The 6,329-nt window shown below is 35.7% G+C and overlaps 1 pseudogene; it reads left to right on the top strand.

Moving 5' to 3' along the window:
- Positions 1 to 5,729, top strand: part of LOC130047203 (uncharacterized) — a 10,794-nt pseudogene extending 5,065 nt beyond the window's left edge.
- The last annotated feature ends 600 nt before the right edge of the window (positions 5,730 to 6,329 follow it).

Below are 6,329 nucleotides of genomic sequence, written 5' to 3'. Positions count from 1 at the left end.
TGCTTTGTACTAACCATTAAACTTGTTTAACTTCATGATTACTATTCCATTTGGTTTTTTTTTTTCAATTTTGGTATGAAGCATCATTGGGATAGGGGGATATAAGTTGATAATGTCAGGATTCCTCCATCCCTGGGACTTTAGAGGTAGGAAATTGAAGGGAAAAAAAATGACTAATTCTCACAAATCGTTCTAAGGGTGTACTCTTGTGAGCTATTTATGCCGCTTTTCTGCTTTAAAAAAAAGCGGGAGATAATTCTTACTAACGTAAATTGAAGTAAAGCGAAATAGTACTTTATAAATAAAGCAATGAAAATGAACAAAATACATGGTTGATAAAGCCACACTCCGAAACGAATTTGTAAAAATCGAATTATATGTAGGAAGTATTAACCGGAAGTACATATATTGAATGTAAACAAAGTCTGACGCAGACGATGGACGATGACAGCGAGTGGTAGAGGCTAGACGCGACGTAAACTTCCATACATCAACAGATCAATGGGTGAAAATTAAATAAGGGGTTCAAAACAGAAAGATGGGCTTTTAAAGATATATGCAGCACAGACGTTAAGACATTCAAATTCATTTCATAGCGATTTATCTGACAGACTCGCACGTTAATGTAGATCATGCATATTCCCATCGCATTGATGTCACACATGTACGAATAGAAGGAGAACAACGTTTTCATTGGAATGACACCTGGCAAGAGGGTCGGAGAATAGTAAAGCTGGGTGTATTGGCAGAGGGATTGTCAGCGTGTAAAAAATGTGGACAACCTCTACAGCTTCATCATGCAACAGACTTAAACAATTATGGACCGTCAGCTATCATCAAGGTTATCATTCATATCAATGCAAGGTGAAGATAACGAACAGTGATCAATCTCATAACTCCTATAAGCAATACAAAATAGAGAGTTCGGCAAACTCGGACCCCTGGACACACCAGAGGTGGGATCAGGTGCCTAGGAGGAGTAAGCATCCCCTGTTGACCGGTCACACCCACCGTGAGCCCCATATCCTGATCAGGTAAACGGAGTTATCCGCAGTCAAATCAGTGTGCCAAGAACGGCTTAACAATCGGTATGAAACACGTCAGATAGCATTTGACCCAATGCGAGGTTGTATTGACGAACTATATCGTTATAACGACCATAGAATTTGTGAAATGCTGACTTCAATCGAGACTGTTGAAATCCCTGTACCATCAACTTGTTTGTCAGTAGCTTAACTCGATTTAAAAACTTACTATACCCAGAACAAGCTCTTGCATATCGAATCAGTTGAGATATATAAACACCATATGCAGGTGATAATGGAATATTGCTACATAAATGTGGGAAGTTGACGATGGAGAAGCTGAAATCATCCCGTTTGTCATACAGTTGAGTTGTCAGTTTGCCGTTAATGTCTACTTTCAATAAAATATCTAAGTATGAAGCAGAAGTGGACGACTCTGTGGTGTCCTTCATTTCGAGCTCACAGGGATATATCAAATCGACATATGAATGAAAGCTATCATTGTTAATAGACAAAACGTCATCGATATATCTAAAAGTCGAATCGAAGGTCACAGCGAGAGATTTTTTCTTCTCACGTAGAAGTTTTTGAATAAATTCTGCTTCATATGAATATAAAAACAGGTCAGCTAACAAAGGAGCACAATTCGTGCCCATGGGAATTCCAACAGACTGTTGGAAGACCTGATCACCAAAGACCACGAATTGTCAATGAGGAACTCTAGCATATTTTTTATTTCAACTTCAGAGTACTTGTGCGTGGAATCAGAGTGGTGTTTAACAAAGTAAGTTTTTGAATGACTGATCACTAGATATGAATATTTTCGTTTTCCGATTTTGTTGAAGAAGCAACTGTCTATGATATCAAAAAGTCTAGCCTCTAATTTATCGTGAGGAATGGTCGTGTATAGTGTTGAAAAGTCATAGGTTTTAATGCTATTGATTTGGGGAAAATTCTGTGATTTCAAGTTTACTAAAAGTTCTTTAGAATTTTTTAGAATCCAAATTTGATTAACACCACTTCTGGCATATGTAGTCGCACAGTAAGTTTGAAGTTTCTCCTTAACTTTCAGTTAGGGTCTCCAATCCAAATAAATTGTACATCCAATTCAGTTGTAAATTTATTTTATTACAGAGACGACACTACCACAGACGGACTGACAGTCAGTGTGGATGCAGGAAGCGAGGAAGTGGTAGATCTAATGACAGTCTTTCAGGTGAGTTATTGGATTTATTAGGTCACCTGAGTAACTCAGGTGACTTATTGCTGTTGGTCTTCGTCTGTCGCAGTGCATCGTCTATTAACAATTTTACATTACAAGTTACTCAAGTGACCTATTGCAATTGCTCTGCGTCTGTCGTCTGTTAAAAATTGAACAGTTTTAAGTTCTTAATAACTGCCATTCCAATTATTTTCAAATTTGGTATGAAGCATCTTTGGGATAATGGGACATGAATTGTATATATCAGGTCTCCTGCACCCCCGGGACCTGGTCAAAACTGCAAAAAAAAATGACAAGTTTTCACAAATCTTCTCTAAAACCACACATTTGTAAGCAAAACTAAATGCATCATGATGTAGAGCAGGAAGGACTCTACCAAAATTATAAATGTCATGATCCAATGGGGTAGAATTTGTTTTCTCTATTCCAGTTATATTTGAGAAAAACTGAATGCATGATTATGATGTCCATGAAGCTCTCTTCCTAAATTGATGTGGCAGATAAACTGAATTTTTATTTATACAGGACATTGTTCAATGATGAAAGCTAAGACGGGCAAGGTTGTGGGATATGCAAGGTATAATGTGCGCAGTAAATTCTGTAAAACTTGTAATGTGGCAAATCAAAATTGCATACAACCGAAAGAACACGATTGTCGTTTGAACTGGAGTGGAAGTGCAAAGGCTATGGAACAAGATATGGTGATTGAAATGTTCAAGTCATGCCAGGCAGGGGCGGATCCAGGAATTGCGCCACTTTATGAAGCAGTGGGTCCAGGGCGAAGCCCTGGTGGGGATCCAGGGGGCAGAGCTCCTGGAATTTACAGATTTTATGGGGCTTGAAATATTTCTCTTATTTAGTCATTTGTACTGTTTTCTATCATTTTAATAAGGTGAAATTAATAAAATGACCCAAATTAAGTTCTCCCAATAAAGTAATTCAAGAAATCAAAAGATTGTATCATTTATTTCTCTGGAAGTGGAAGACATTGCTTCTTTTACCGTTTAGTACATTTTCCGAAACAAGATACCGCGATTTACCTTAAATTTGAAAATTTTAGGGGGGGGGGGGGTGGTGGCTGCGCCCCCTCTAAATCCGCCACTGCCAAGAAAAAGGTGCCGAAGTCAACACAATGACACCACAACAATAGCCAGAATCAAACAACAAGTTAATCCAAAAATCAAACGAAAATCATGTAAAGAAAAATATCGACAATGACTTGTACTCCCTGAAAATGAAACATAAAGAGATTACAGAATCTAAAAATTTTCAAATATCTTCAGTCATGCATAAACTACATACTAACTCAAAATCAATAAAATGCTAAAGGAATTTAGGAGGGTCTCGATGCCTCAAGACGCCATCCATTTGGGGACCATTCATTGTGCCAAACATCTTGGTGTTGCCATTTGGAAAATTCAAACCAAAAGTTTTCTTCCTTTCCTTATGGAAAACCGCTAGAAGATGCTGCACTACAAGATTCGAATCTAAGAAATCTCATGAATAGTTACATGTATAAATCACAAAGTGTAAAATTATCCAACATAGGCAGAACACAGTCAAATGAAAGTTTTAATAAAACAGTTTCATCAAAAGCACCCAAGACACAATTTTATTGTGGCTCTGGTATCTTGAACCACAGGGTTGTGTCAGCTGTAACCCAAAAGAACCAAGGCCAAAGCTATCTACTAGAGATAACTAATTAATTCTGGGTTGAAAATAATTTATCAAAAATTATCTCATAAAATTTATCCTGATTTGTATAGCAGAAATCAAATAAAGAAAATAAAATCAATTTCAAATATCAAGCTGAGCTCTAATTCATTGATTGATATTTTTATGCTGCTGCAACTATATTCGGTTTTTTTTCTTCTTCATTTTTATCCTGTCTGCCTATAACATTAACCCGGGGCATAACATTTGAAGGATGAGCAATAGGATCTCACATTTCATAAGTGCATTCCTTGTGACAAGAACTTTCTTTCACAAACACAACTTTTTGTTTTAGGTATACAAGAAAGTTGGACTTTCACCAGGTTATCATACCAAAAGTCTTGCAAACCTTCGATACATCGGAGCTAAAAGACGGAGAGCACTACCGTCCCTTAAGAAGACTTGAGCTTAGAAACCGACGGAACTGATGCATAATTCTTGATGACTAACTACAATTTTTTAATATCCTTTTATTAAAGAAATATACCTTTTACATGAAATTGGGAACTCGTTGTCAAAAACTAAAGAACTCTTTCCTTCATGAACTTGATACTATGGAATCATTAATGTTTGTGACCAAATAGCCAAATATATACTTGTGTATGGGGATGGAATGTTTTTGACTAAAATAAAGTATTTTGGGAAAATGATTCATTTTACTAAGTAATATATGGCAAAGAGTCACTGTTTCATGGGGATGTAGATTATACAGTATATTATAAAAATTTAAAAATGTATATTTGTTCATTATACATGTTATAAATAAGATATACATAAGATAAAATGTTATGCATGTAAGGTGAAGATAACGAACAGTGATCAATCTCATAACTCCTACAAGCAATACCAAATAGATAGTTGGGCAAACACGGACCCCTGGACACACCAGAGGTGGGATCAGGTGCCTAGGAGGAGTAAGCATCCCCTGTTGACCGGTCGCATGTAGTTAATAGTTTTGTTATGCTCAACAATTTATGCAACATGGCATTTGGAAAGTTTGTCAATTTATACTATTAATGATATACCTTTGTTTTTAGGCCTAAAAAGGAAAGATAACTCATGCGACAGTTAAGTGGGAAAAAAATAAAGTAATACTTGCCTATTTCATCAAAATTTGTAATTTTTGGCCCGAGAAACTATTTATTAATTTTTTTGGCTTTACATGTGTAAAATCTTTGTGAAAAGCCTGAAATAATATTATGACCGAGATTTCTAAGTTTGACATTTCAAACTTATAGCTACTAGTTCTGAAAAACATAGATGTAACAGCAAATCTTGTATTTTGGGGTGTAAGAGTTTCACAAATTTATTTTGTTTGGTTCTTTAGCTCAAAGTTAAATTCTGCCGCTGAATTGAGAGAAGGAACAAGTTACTCCACTGGGATTGATTTGCAAGTTCAAGGATCAAATGTTGCATCCTGAAATTCCTACACCTAGAAAACAACCATGTGATAATATTCCAACCATCACAAAAGATTATGTTTTTGATTTGGAAACAACAGGATTGGGTAAAATGATTTTTTTCAATTTGAATTTGATAAAATGTGAAACACTATGATGCTTTTCAAAACACAGCAACAGGTGTCGCAACCATTTGCAAGAGTAATTCAGTAGAGGGTACACTCTTTATGCCTCTGTTTATTTACTAAATCAAATTAAACATTTTTTTTCTGTAAGTGAAATTAAATCATGACTCGTACCAACTCAAATTTTCTAGAAAGAAATTCTCACATCACCCAAATGTCAGTAGTGTATGGTGATGACCCGTGACAGTGTTATGTGATGCCGAAAAAGCGAATATCTCCAAATGCAGCACAGACATCTGGAATTACAATCAGAAATGGACAGATGTACCACTATGAAAATGTTGTCGAAGCCAAAAGCATATCCACAGCACTGGATGAATTCATAGAATTTATTGCCAACCTCAAATCATTATGTAATACTTAGTGGACATAACATAAAGTCTTATGATTCTGGTGTTTTGATTAATGCCTTAAATGCTGTAGGAAAAATGCAAGCTTTTACATGTGTTCCTGGTTTTCTTGACACCAAGATTCTTATTTGTTCTCATCTTCCTGGTCTGTCTTCCTATAGCCAAGATAATTTAGTAGAGTCTTTTTCTCAAAATGAAATACTTAGCTCATGATGCATTGCAGGATGTCATTCATCTTCAAAAACTAGTAAATTCTTTAGAATTTGATACTGAAGATAGGAAAAAGCTACATTTTTAACTCAAAGGGCAATTTATTTCAGTGAAAGTGTGTTAATTTCATCTTTGAATTTACCATCTTTCAAATACAACCACTTATTGATAAGCAAATCATTTATGTGACTATGAGCAAAATGATTGCAGCTAGTAATTTGAAT

Source organism: Ostrea edulis, chromosome 6 (genome assembly GCF_947568905.1).
Source record: "Ostrea edulis chromosome 6, xbOstEdul1.1, whole genome shotgun sequence".
In the NCBI taxonomy this organism is placed as follows: domain Eukaryota; kingdom Metazoa; phylum Mollusca; class Bivalvia; order Ostreida; family Ostreidae; genus Ostrea; species Ostrea edulis.
The sequence above is the reverse complement of the archived record's forward strand: the minus strand, read 5'-3'. Positions and strand labels throughout refer to the sequence as shown.